The 14,405-nt window shown below is 40.1% G+C and overlaps 1 long non-coding RNA gene across 1 annotated transcript; it reads left to right on the plus strand.

Moving 5' to 3' along the window:
* The first annotated feature begins 8,919 nt into the window (after positions 1–8,919).
* On the plus strand, positions 8,920–14,147 carry LOC132390827 (uncharacterized). The gene is made up of 3 exons (XR_009511019.1): positions 8,920–8,973; positions 10,252–10,339; positions 12,475–14,147. It is a non-coding gene; the product is annotated as an uncharacterized LOC132390827 (long non-coding RNA).
* The last annotated feature ends 258 nt before the right edge of the window (positions 14,148–14,405 follow it).

Consider the following 14,405-nt stretch of genomic DNA (forward strand, 5'->3'; position numbering starts at 1 on the left):
ACACCGGTGCACCACAGGGATGTGTGCTTAGCTCACTTCTCTGCCCCTTCTACACCCATGACTGTGGGGTTAGGCATAGCTCAAATGCCATCAGTGAATTTGCTGATAATACAACCATTGTTAGTAGAATTTCAGATGGTGACAAAAGGGTGTGCAGGGGTGAGATATACCAGTTAGTTGAGTGGTGTCACAGCAACAACCTTTGTAAGACAAAAGAGCTGATAGGGGACTTCAGGAAGGGTAAGACGAAGGAATGCATACCAGTCCTCATAGAGGGATCTGAAGTGGAGGGAGTGAGCAATTTCAAGCTTCTGGGTGTCAAGATCTCTGAGGACCTGACCTGGACACAACATATTGATGCAGCTATAAAGAAGGCAAGACAGCGACTATATTAGGAGTCTGAGGAGATCTGATCTGTCAATAAAAATACTCGAAAACTTCTACAAATGTACTGTGGCGACCATTCTGACTGACTGTGCCACCATCTGGTGAGGGGGTAGGGGGGCTACTGCACAGGGTCAAGGCAACTGCAGAGAGTGGTAAAATTAGTCAGCTCCACCATGGGTACTAGCCTCCATTGTATCCAAGACATCTTCAAGGTGTAGTGCCTCAGAAAGGCAGTGTCTATCATTAAGGACCCCCATGCCCAGGACATGCCCTCTACTCATTGTTACCATCAGGAAGGAGGTACAGAATCCTGAAGGCAGACACTCAGTGATTCAGGAACAGCTTCTTCCCCTCATTAAACATTAAACCCACGAACACTACCTCACTACATTTTTATTTCTGTTTTTCGCACTACTTATTTTAACTTAAATATTTAATGGACATGCAGTGCCTATAAAAAGTATTCACCCCCCCTCCAGGAAGTTTTCATGTTTTATTGTTTTACAGCATTGAATCACAGTGGATTTAATTTGGCTTTTTTTGATATTGATCAACAGACTCTTTTGCGTCAAGGTGAAACCAGATCTCTAAAAAGTGACTTACATTAGTTACAAATATAAAACACAAATAAAAGACAAGATAATTGATTGCATAAGTATTCAACCCCTTCAAGTCAGTATTTAGTAGATGTACCTTTGCAACAATCACAGCCTTGAGTCTGTGTGGATAGGTCTCTATCAGCTTTGCACATCTGGACACTGCAATTTTTCCCCATTCTTCTTTACAAAACTGCTCAGACTCTGTCAGATTGCATGGGGATCATGAGTGAACAGCCCTTTTCAAGTCCAGCTACAAGTTCTCAGTTGGATTGAAGTCTGCGCTCTGACTTGGCCATTCCAGGACATTAACTTTGCTGTTCTAGGCCATTCCTGTGTAGTTTGGGCTTTATATTTGGGTTATTGTCTTGCTGGAAAACAAACCTTCTCCCAAGTTGCAGTTCTCTTGCAGACTGCATCAGGATTTCCCTGTATTTTGCTGCGTTCATTTTACCCTCTACCTTCACAAGTCTTTCAGGGCCTGCTGCAGTGAAGCATCCCCACAGCATGATGCAGCTGCCACCATGCTTCATGGTAGAGATGGTGTGTTTTTAATAATGTGCAGTGTTTAGACTGATGGCCAAAAAGCTCAATTTTGGTTTCATTAGACCATAGAACCTTCTTCCAGTTGACTTCAAAGTCGTCCACATGCCTTCCGGCAAACTCTAGCCAAGATGCCAAGATTTCATGTGAGTTTTTTTCAACAGTAACTTTGCCTTTGCCACTCTCCCATAAAGCTGCAACTGGTGAAGCACCTGGGCAACAATTGTTGTATGTGCAGTCTCTTTCATTTCATCTACTGAAGCTTGTTACTCCTCCAGAGCTGTCAAATGTCTCTTGGTGGCCTCCCTCACTAGTTCCTCCCTTGCGCGGTCACTCAGTTTTTGAGGATGGCCTGCTCTAGCCAGAATTATAGCTGTGCCATATTCTTTCCATCTCTTGATGATAAAGTTATCTGTACACCAAGGAATATTCAATGACTTGGAAATATTCTTGTATCCATCTCCTGACTTGTGCTTTTCAGGAACCATTTGGCAGAGTTGCTTGGAGTGTTCTTTTGTCTTCATGGTGTAGTTTTTGCCAGGATACTGACTCTCCAGCAGTTGGACCATCCAGATACAGGTGTATTTTTATTATAATTAACTGAAACACCAGTCTCCAAAAACTGATCTCCATTTAACTGATTAATTATGTTACTTCTAAAACCAATTGGCTGCACCAATGATGGTTTGGTGTGTCACATGAATACTTACCTATTATTTTGTGTTTTATATTTGTAATTAATTCGGGTCACTTTGCAGAAATCTGTTTTCACTTTGACACAAAAGAGTCTTTTTCTGTTGATCAGTGTCAAAAAAGCCAAGTTAAATCCATTGTGATTCAATGTTGTAAAACAATAAAACATAAGAACTTCCAATGGAGGTGAATATTTTTTATAGGCACTGTATATAAGCTTAATGTTGTGTCTGTGCACAACTACATCTGGATTAAATGAAAGCACACTCACATGAGATGGGTTTAACCGGTGTAATCACATTGCAATGAGCGAGAGAGAACAATGTGTATGTGTAGACAATAGGTCAATGCGTAGTGCTGGGGGAGGGGTCATTGCTCTAAAAAAATAGATTTCTACATTACACTTCCTCCCCTTTTAGATTAATACAACATAAAATGGTATATGTACAAAGCATTCAATTTCCCTTTCACAACCCCTGTTCCAAATAAGAATAACAGTTGATCACTAACTTCACATTTCTAAAGGTTCAATCTTTTGGATGGCACTCTGTTTCTCTCAGGGTGGTGCCCCTGGACCTGCGGAGTGGCATCAGGTTTGGTAGGTGTCTTGTCTAAGACAATGTTCTCTGTTTCTGGTGTCACATTGCTGTTAGTGATGTGATCATCACAAAGAGGTAACTCCGGTGGCTGGAATGCATTGGATGTACCGTGTTGACTCAGATGTGTTTTTCGTTTGAGCATCCGTGATGTCTCCATGTCTGATCAGGGGAGATGGACTTTCCTCAGCCTTCGCAGAAAGTAGAGACGCTGCTGGGCTTTCTTTGCTATGGAGTTGGTGTTGAGGGACCAGGTGAGATTCTCCACCAGGTGAACACCAAGAAATTTGGTGCTCTTAACGATCTGTACTGAGGAGCCATCGATGTTCAGCAGAGAGTGGTCGCTCTGTGCCCTCCTGAAGTTAACAACCATCTCTTTTGTTTTGTTCACATTCAGAGACAGGTTGTTGGCTCTGCACCAGTCCATTAGCTGCTGCACCTCCTCCCTGTATGCTAACTTGTCGTTCTTGCTGATGAGATCCACCATGGTCGTGGCATTGGCAAACTTGATGATGTGGTTTGAGCTGTGTGTTGCAGCACGGTCGTGGGTCAGCAGAGTGAACAGCAGTGGACTGAGCACACAGCCCTAGGGGGCCCCCGTGCTCAGTGTGACGGTGTTGGAGATGCTGCTCCTGATCCAGACTGACTGAGGTCTCCCAGTGAGGAAGTCTAGGATCCAGTTGAAGAGGGAGGTGTTCAGGCCCAGTAGACTCAGTTTTCCAATCAGTGAATTTTTCTCAACCATTCACGTCTGAAAAGTACTAACCCTCCACTTTTCAATACGTAAAGCTCTAACAGTAGTATTTGGCCTCCATATGTCACAGTCACTTTCAGTTTGCCTCTGGGAGAAACTTTTTCGCCTGTGTAAGTCCTTAACATCACTGAGTCTTCTTTAATGTTATCTTAGAAAATAGTCCGTTGTAGTCAGCCTCTGGAAATATGGACAAAGCTGACCCTGTATCCAGCTCCATTTTCTGTTTTACACCGGACACATCTATTGTGATTCAGATGATTTTGTGATTGGCTTCAGTAATACTACGCAATTTTAGGCATGACAATTCACCTTTGTCAGACTCTGTGTTGTCTGATTCTGTTTTACATTCAGTAGCTTTATGTACTTGCTAAGTTTTGTGTTTGAGACTTCACTCGGTAATGCTTTGTGTCTGTTTTGAATGTTCTCTCTATGTGACCTTGTCTGTGACACTTCCTGCATATTTTTTCTTTGAACCAACAGTCATTTGCATCATGGTAGGATTTGCCACATCAAAAAATTTTTTGGGGTTTTTGCACCATTCAGATACATTGTGGGCATTTCTCATTCTAGCCTCCTTTTCTATAGTTCTGCTGCATCCTTTATTGCAATCTCTAACGATACTGCAATGGCCAATGCCTGTTCTAAGTTTAGATCTCTTTCTGATAGTGGCCTCTTTTGAGTGCTTTGATTATGCATGCCACATACAAGCCTGTTCCATAATACATCAGAAAGTCCACCTCTAAAGTCTCAGTACTGGGAAAGTTTGCACAGTTCTGCAATGTATTCAGAAATACTTTCATCTTTTGACTGGTTCCTTTTGAAAAATCTAAATCTCTCAGCTATTGCCAGTAGCTTAGGGCTCAAGTAATTCTGTAAAATTGTAATAAATTTAATTGAATGTCTTGCTTGCTGGCTTTTAAGGGGTTACTAGAACATAGAACATAGAAATCTACAGCACATTACAGGCCCTTCAGCCCATAGTTGTCCTGACCATGCAACCTATTCTAGAAACTGCCTCGAATTACCCTACCGCATAGCTTTCTACTTTCCTAAGCTCCATGTACCTAATAGGTTGCATAAGAGACTGTATGACCTTGCACCCATTAAGCTAAGAATTTCAGGGGCATTATTTTGTTCTTCCATGTTGTTTGCATTACAATACAATTCAACCATCTTGATATCTGACTCCCAACCTTCATTAGCTCCATCAAGTTCATCAATTTTCCTGACTGAAACCGTCGCCGTGTGATTTTCACTTTAAATTCAGTGCATCTTTCACTGTTACTATGCACTGTACTCACGCCTTTGTTAGTGTCCATGATGGCTTTCTCATGCTGTTTATTCTCCCTGTTTCATTCCGTAACTGTCAGTACAGCTCGTGATACTTTCTGACATTCAGGTTTGTGCTCGCCACCATTTACATATCGATTACGTTACACGGGAGGTGGCTTTACCTGGTGTAATCACATTGCAATGAGCAAGAGAGAACAATGTGTATGCATAGACAACAGGTCAAAGTGCATGAGCAGGCGACAGATAAATATGTTGTGCTAAGGGAGGGTCATTGCTCTGAAAGAAATGGATTCATACATTACACTTAATGTAACTCAGCTTTTTTCTTCATATTTATTTATCATGTATTTCATTGTACTGCTGCCATAAAGTTAACAAATTTCACGACATATGCCAGTGATAATAAACCTAATTCTGATTATAAACTAATTTAGCAGTTACCAGTTTATCTCCTCTTCACAACTCACTTTCATTTCTATGAACTTATTTACCTAACCAATACTTAAATAACCAGAAATCATTAATACCAAATTTTAAAATAATAAGTTTATTTGAAAACTCGAAGAACTGATGAAAGTTAATGCTAACTCAAATAATGTGACAAGCAACACACACAAAATAGTGGAGGAACTGTACTTCTCTCCATCCCCTGTAGGTAGAACAGTGTTTTTAGTGATTGATGACAAGCATTACCTTCCATCCTTCTGCTGTATTGTTACCTCTGAGCCTTCATTATGTGCTTGATCCGTTGAATACTACAGCAAGCCTTGATCTCTATTTTCTTACATAGGACCAGGAGCAGAAATGAGCCACTTGGCTCATTGAGTCTGCTCAGCCATTCCATCATGGCTGATGTCTATTCACTTACTGAGATACAGTGTGGAAGAGGCCCTTCTGGCCCTTTGAGCCACACTGCCCAGCAATCCCGATTTAACCCTAGCCTAATCATTGGACAATTTACAATGACCAACTGGTACATCTTTGGATTGTGGAGGAAACAAGCACCCAGAGAAAATCCACATGGTCATGGGGAGAATTCACAAACAGGACCCTGCCAGTTTAATCATAGGCAACTTTTTAAATCTATTAGACTGGCTTCCAGAGTAAAGCAGAGCAAAATAAAAGACAAAGAGTATTTTGAGCATGCATGCCAACTGATATCTTCACTGAGTTGAACTTCTTTTTACCCTCATCTTATTGAATAAAATGAAGGGGCACTTTACAGATATTATTGATGTCAACTATGCTCTTACATAATATTGATGAAACATAAACAATTTTACTTCAAAAACATAGTTTGCAAAATGAACACAAGATTTGACAGCTCATATGCATTCCACTGGGAGAAACCTTGAATCTTTTAAAGTTGCATCTAAGTTATTCAAAAGAGCAAGCAGACTGGAAGAATAGCTTACAAGCAACCATTTCAGCTCTAAATCATGACATCACTGAAATAACGTTGAAGACCAGATGGTTAGAGATTCAAGGTCAATGCGTTACAAAAATAATTATCAGAGCAGAAATGGAGGATGTCTTCAAATAGTTACTCTGACATTTAGATAAGTAAGGGGATTTTATGTCTCTAAATTCATAATTATTTGCCGATATCGCGGCAATTTTGCTATTCACATAGGGTGAATCATTTAGTTGTGAGGCAACTAAAGATAGATTAATACATTGACAAATGTGTTTAAGTTACCTCTACTGAAATTGTAATAGATCACTTCTATCAGATGGATGAGATTTTCCAAATTTTCGATTCATGTAGACTATCAGATGATTCATTAACTCCCAACAGCACTCAGTTTCCACTACCACTGCACCAGAAGTGCCCATTTTTTGATCTGTTCCTATATCATTTACACTATCAAAACCAAAACAATGACGATAATGTGAAAATAAATTGCAACCATTTATTCCCAAAGAAAAGATAACCATATACTTCACCTGGGAAGTCTTCTTGGTGACAAAATATATTCAGGCTTGGCAAAATTTAATGACTTCAACGGGGAAAATAAACTTTTCTTCCTTATCTCTTAAGTTTTATTGAGTCAACTATTCAGGGTTATACAAATTAATGATAAAATGCCATTAAAATGGTTTAATCACTTGTCAAAATATATAATGTAAGTAAGCATAAATCAATTATGGAAATATTATCCTGCTTTACATCACTGTGTTCATTTGGCAGTTATGGAACATACCTCAGTAAAACATCTGAAAACTACAAAAGAATCAACCCATTCTGTCTATTCCATTTTAGAATTTCTCTGTGGTGATTGATTTATTAATTAATCAGAATCAGAATCAGATTTAATATCACCAGCATGTCGTGAAATTTGTTAACTTAGTGGCAACAGTACAATGCAATACTTAAGTATAGAAAAAATAATTGAATTACAGTAAATATGTATATATATATATATGAAATTAGTGCAAAAACTGAAATAAAAAAAATTGAGGTCGTGTTCATGAGATCAATGTCCATTTAGGAATCGGATGGCAGAGGGGAAGAGGCTGTTACTGAATCACTGAGTGTGTGACTTCATGATTCTGTACCTCCTACCTGATGGTAACAACGAGAAGAGAGCATGTCCTGGGTGATGGGGATCCTTAATAATGGACACCACCTTTCTGAGGCGTTGCTCCTTGAAGATGTCTTGAATACTTTGAAGGCTAGTACCCATGATGGAGCTAACTAATTTTACAACTTTCTGTAGCTTCTTTGGATCCTGTGCAGTAGCACCCCCCCCCCCCCCCATACCAGACAGTGATGCAGCCAGTCAGAATGCTCTCCACTGTACATCTGGATAAGCTTTCAAGTGTTTTAGGTGACAAACCAAATCTCCTCAAACTCCTAATGGAATATAGCCTCTGTCTTGCCTTTTTCATAGCTGCATTAATATATTGGATCAGGGTTAGGTCCTTGGAGACATTGACACCCAGGAACTTGAAACTGCTCACTCTCCCCACTTCTGATCCCTCTATGAGGATTGATCTGTGTTCCCCCATCTTACCCTTTCTGAAGTCCACAAACAGGTCTTTTGGTCTTACTGACCTTGAGTGCAAGGTTAACCCTGATTAATAATCATGAAAATATTTTTGCCAATCTGTGATCAAGGCAAAATCAACAATTAATGATTTATTGTTAAAGTAGCAATCTGTTCGTTATTTAACCATGATCACGCCAGACTCCAGTCTAGTGAGAAGTGTAACTGAAGTAGCTGGAGGCTGTTATGCTTTGTAACTCCAAAGCATAAAACTAATTGAAAGCAAAAACATGGAGCCAGGAACGCGTGCCTTAGATTTGTTTTTGCTTTAGCAAGATGCACGCAAATGATGTGGTGGTGTGACGACGTATATCATTCACATACTTCTACAACTAACCCAAATGAATTGTGTAAATGAACACAAATCAAACAATATATTTACAATATTATTGAAATTATTAAATACACAACACTCCTCCCTGCTTAGCTATAAACTCCAACTTAATATAGAATGCATCTATGTATATATATATATATATATATATATATATATATATATATCATACAACTACTATATAGACATCCACAGCATTGCAAATTTAAAATTGCCCCATTCATCAACATCCTTCTGCCATACTAGGGAAATTTGATTTGTATTAGGAGAATAGATCATATGGAGTGTCCTTTTTGTACACTTTTCAGGTATTTCCTTTCCCAAAGGTAAACAGGACAATCCATCAGCATTTCCATGGTTAGTTGTCCTCTTGAATTTGATCTTATAATTGTATCTTCCAAGACACAGAGCCAATTTCTGTATTCATGTTGTTGCTGTTAGTGGAACATCCTTATGAAGGTTAAAAATTGACACTAGTAGTTGATAATCAGTAATGAGAGTAAGCTCTCTCCCATACAAGTACTGGTTAAAATGTTTTACACTCCAAACCAGGCTCAAGGCCTCTCTGTCAATCTGCGTGTAAATTTTCTCTGCAGTGGTAAGGGAATGGGATACAAAGGCTATGGGGCGTTCTCTTCCATCACTCATAACATGTGACATGACTGCATCTATAACATAATGCAAGCTGTCACAAGAAAGCCTCACTGGACAATGTAGATCATAATGTGTAAGTACAGTGTTTAACACCACCATTTCCTTTGTCTTTTGGAAAGTCAACTCATTCTGCTTTGTCTATCGTCATTCCTAATTTGTAGTAATGAGTTCAGGGGGTGGGGCACAGTAGCCAGGCTTGGCAGGAACCTGTTATGGCAATTGTCCTAAAAAGGACACAACTATGATAGGTCCTTTACCCTTGGGGCTCCACCACTGCTTGTATTTTCTCAACACTTGTGTAAACCTTGTGTGTCAATGGTATGATCACAGTAAGTGATGCTTGGCTTAAATAATCCATACTTGTTGTGTCATGTTCTGAGCCCACAACCTTGTAATCTTCTTAACACTGTCCTGAGAGCTTGGAGATGTTCTTTATCAAACTTATGGCATCATCCAGGTAACACTGAGTGCCTGGGCAGTCTTGCAGCACCTGGTCCACAGCCTTCTGCCAGAGTGCAGGTGTAAATGCTACTCCAAAAGTAAAGCCTGTTATAGTGATAAACCCTTTGTGAGCGTTTATGGTGAGAAACACTTTGGGCTCGTCTTCCATCTCCATCTGTAGGTAGGCTTCAGTTAAGTTCACTTTGCTGAAGTGTTTTCCTCCAAAAAGGTTTATAGCGATATCCTCTATCCTGGGCAGAGGATATTGATATACTTGCAGTACTGGGTTGATGGTGACCTTAAAATCGCCACAGATCCTGACAGGCCCATTCCTCTTGGCTACTGGGATCACTGGCATTGTCCATGGGCTCCACTCAACCTTGGAAAGAATTCCTTTAGCCTCCATGCGATCTGGCTCAATGGCTACTTTATTGCAGATGGTATAAAGTACTGAACAGTTTTAGCAAAACCTGGGTGTGGCATTTTCATTTATCAATACCTTACACTTTGAAACCTCTCATTGAAACCTTCATGATGGGATTAGGGGGGCCATTATCTACTGCTGTATATCAACACATTGTTAAAGGTGTATCCTTGCCATTTCATTTGATTCGAATGTCTTGATGAAGGGTCTTGGCCTGAAATGTTGACTGCGTATTTCCCACCATAGATGCTGCCTGACCTGCTGAGCTCTTCCAATGTTTAGTGCATGTGTGTGTGTTGATCCAGATTTCCAATATCTTCCATCTCTCTTGTGTCTCTACCACTTAATGCATGGTTCAGGATAGGCCCATTTTGTCAGTTAATACTTTGGCTGCATACATAGATATATATATATATATATATATATATATATAGGGAGTCAATCCTTAACATTGTAACGAAAGAGTGTTACCCTTTGTGTCTGCAGCTTATGGTCAGAAGCTCCTGGACCAGCCACCAGTGTTCGAATATTAAAAGGGGCTCTGCTTGCTGGGATGTGCTTCCGTTGTAAATAGGTAATTATCCAAAAAGTTAGTATCAGTTCACACTCAAAATGCTACAGTTAAGTAGGCAATTATATCTAAGAAACTAGAGTTAAACATTTATTGTTGTCTGAGTTAAAAAAGTATAAAATATTCCTGCCCATTTGAGTGCTGGGAACGGAGAAATAGATTCTCCAAAATCTGAAAAGTGAACTTCCGCATCTCTCTGCTACTGCTTCCAAATGACTCAGTTCACAACCTCAGCTTGGCCCACCATTCCTGTGCTGACCATAATGCCAATCCAAGCTAATCGCATCTCCTTGCACATGGCTGGAATCCCTCCATTTGCTGCCAGTGCATCTGGCAGTCTAAATGCTTTTTAAATGTTGTTATCATATCATGTAAGGTCCTCTGATAAGCTAGATTAGAGAATCTGCAATGTGAAAGATTGATTCTATTATTAAAACTTATGGGTTTTTTTGCAGCAGGGAGCCACTGACAATGCTAGCTTTTATTGCCCAGCCCTATGACAAGCTGCTTTCTTGAATCAATGAAGTCTCTCTTTGATGAAGGCACTCCCACAGTGGTATTGCATAGGCATTTCCAGGATTTAGACCTACGGCAATGAAGGGCCAGTAATTTATTTCCAAGCAGGATTGTGGATGACTTGGAAGGAAGAGTCAGGTGGTAGTGTTCCTGTGTACCTGCTTCCTTGGTCTTACATTATGGAGTCTGTTAGAATGGCCTAGGCATGTGATTACAGACGACTTTGTAGATGATACACAGTGTTACTGTGGCAGAGTAAATGAACGTTTAGAATAGTTGATGAAGTGCCGATCAACCATTCATCAATGGATCTTGAAACCTGGGCAGGTGGATGGTATCCCACCACACTGCCTTGTAATAGTGGAAAGACTTCGCAACGTCAGGAGGTGTGAGTCACAAGATACCCAGCCTCTGACCTGCTCTTCTAGCCATGGCATACATGTGGCTGGACTGAATAAGTTTCTGGTCAATAATGACCTTTGACATACCGTGAGTGGAGGACTTGATAACAGCAATACTGTTGAAAGTAGGCTGTTGGTGCTTCCCTCAGTGGAAGGAGTCACTGTCCGCCACTTCACCTGTGCTTCTCAGCCCATTCCTTGATGATGTTTAGGTCTTGCTGCATGCAGTCCTGGACCGCTTCATTTGTTAAGCAGTTGTGTATGCAACTGAATTTAGTGCAATCATTGGCAAACATCCTGACTTCTGATGTTTTGAATGAAGGAATGTTATCAATAATAAATTCCTTATTGTGTTAATTTTACTGACTCTATGAGTTCTACTCCTGAAATTTGTGCAGATTTCCAATATCCTGTTGTGAATTTCTTGGGTGGCACGGTGGAGATACATCTCTACCAAAGGGGATAAAAAGTGCTCCTTCTGTCCGCTAGCCTACAGGTCACCCTTGGGCAAGGTGTAGCATCTGCTTAGCCTCCCCGATCAGGGTCATGTGAAGCTTTGGGAGCAGGTGGTGGATGGTTGTATGAGCAGCTGGTGCATAACATTTCCTGGCTATGCGACCACTGACACCAGGCAGACAATCTCTGAAGGGTATTGATAATGGCTGGGGTCACCCATCTTGTGAAGACACTGCCTAGAAGAAGGTAATGGCAAACCACTTCTGTAGAAAAATCTGCCCAGAACAATCATGGTCATAGAAAGAACATGATTGCCCATATCATACAACATGGCACATAAAGAACAAACAAACACCGTGAACTTGAGTTTAATAAAGCACCAGGTTCAACAGCGCAGAGCAAAGTAACACGTTCTGTCACAGATCCTTTGGCTGTGTCGAATGGCTGCAAAATATGATCAAGAACAGGAGCTAATTTTCACATGCAAGCCCAATGGTTAAGTTTTGTAACCTCAAAACATTAAAGTAATTCAAAGGAAGACACTGGAGCCTGAAATGTGAGTCTATATTTCTGCTTACACGAGGTGCATACATATCACATGGTAGTGTCACGACGTATGCAAGTCACGGGTCATGCATATAACCTATAGTGAATGATTTAAACAACCAAGAATGCTTAATCAACAACATATTTACAAGATTACTCAAATATTACTGAAATATTAGAAACACAACACTAATGTCTTCCAAATGTCTGTTTTTGCAGCTGACCACCTTTTTGCTTCTCATCCATCATCAAGTCATCGGCCACACCCATTCTTGCTTTGTAGTTCATACAGCACTCCTTTTCTCAGACTGACTAAATCCTCCGTGGCAGACAAGTCTGAGCTGCTGTTTGCAGCAATGTGGGGTTGACTGACGCATGCTGCCTTGACCGGACTCTCCCACACCAAGAGGGGAACATGATAGAAAAGCCAGGGAAGTATTCCTTCCACCAGCTGATCTTCCAAATCCAGAAGATTCTGGTTAATTGGCCCATCGGTTAATCAGGGCAACGGCTTATGTGGGAGAACTCTTGAAGAACAAAAACTAATTGAGAAAATAGCCAGTATTATTTATTTGGGACACTATGCAGCTTAATTGGGACGGGAGACAGTGGTCAAACAGTTTCTAACTAACGTGAGTCATGTGAATTTGTGCGGCCGTTAGACACTACACAGTGCTTAGAGCAAACAGTTGTAAAATAGCATCAGTTGCACAGGTTTGTGTTCAAAAAGCTGTAATTTTTGTCACTGTTAGTTGTTGATAAATGAGCAACAAGACAATTCAGAACTGGTTTGCTCACTGCGTTTTCAAGCATTGAGGCTTGGAGATGCCAGAAACGACAGAGTGAAAATGAACCAATTTCATTGCTTAAACAAGTTAAGAGCTATGATGAATTTAAAGATATCCTCAATCACCTAGACTATTACAATGAAAATGAAGATTTGTAGGATTCAATCATTGAAGACAGTCCATTATCTGCACCAGGTGCCTGTGCTGATTTTGGTCATTTACGGTCCATCATAAGAACACAGCAGCATGTGGTGGATAGATTCCTTCGTTGATAATCTTTAGGAACTAATACACAGTTTTATAGTACTGTACTTGTATTGGTAATATTCTAATTTTTTCTGTATTTCATTAAAATACACATTTTGTTATAACTTGTCCTTTGTATGCCTTTTAACTATTCTCACAAAACTTTGGCTAATTCGGGCAGCTGCTCAATTGGGTGAAAATGTACTGGTCCCAATGTGTCCCGATCATCTGGAATGCACTGTACTCACTCAAACTTCACCTGTCAGCTGTGCATATTAGGGAGTAGTGGACATTTTCACTGTGATTTCCTGATGGGTGCCGCTGGCAGGTGAAGCTTTGTGCTGGCACACTGAATTCAGCAAATTGCAATTTTGAAGAACACCTGCAGTAAAACATCCTGTAACCCAGTGAGAATAAATAAACATACAGCAATCTGCTCGATTCCGGCAGAACTTTGTTCCCCGTCATCTTGAAAATTGAACTTGGCCCCCATAGAAGGCACCCTTAACTTACCCTAATTTGCCTTAAACATTACTCTCCCTTATAAATATTTCAAGTAAAAATGAAACATTTTGAAGTTTATTTGAATCGAGAAATAAATTTTGAACTGATGCTATTTTGTGGGGTTTTTTTTGCAATTTTGCTACAGCTTGCCAGATATAAATACCATATTTGTTATACTAATGTAAGTTCTCATTGCCAATTAAAAGAAATATCTACCCCCAATAGTTTCCCCTTTACACTCAAACCTGGAGGCTATCCAGCAAACACACCATGCCACAAAGATCTTGCCTGGGCAGGGCAAATGAAAGGATTATATTCAATGGGTGTTAGTTTCGTTCTGGTTAAATTGCTAAGGGTGTTTCTTCCCAAACCAGTTTGAAACACCCGCACTCAGAAAGCTGATTTGTTGAAACTGGAAAATTCTCTTCGCTCATCAGAAGTGTGGATGCACTCAAGACTTGAATGATATAATCATCATTACCACAGTTAAGGCAAAGCCTTTCTGCGTCATAGATAAAGTATTCAAATTTCATTGGCATTGAATGAATCTAACAATTGATGTTTGTAAGATATGTGGGTTATGACCAAAGCAAAAAAAAAGGCTTAGCACTT

The sequence above is a fragment of the Hypanus sabinus genome, chromosome 3, assembly GCF_030144855.1.
Source record: "Hypanus sabinus isolate sHypSab1 chromosome 3, sHypSab1.hap1, whole genome shotgun sequence".
NCBI classification, from domain to species: Eukaryota; Metazoa; Chordata; class Chondrichthyes; order Myliobatiformes; family Dasyatidae; genus Hypanus; species Hypanus sabinus.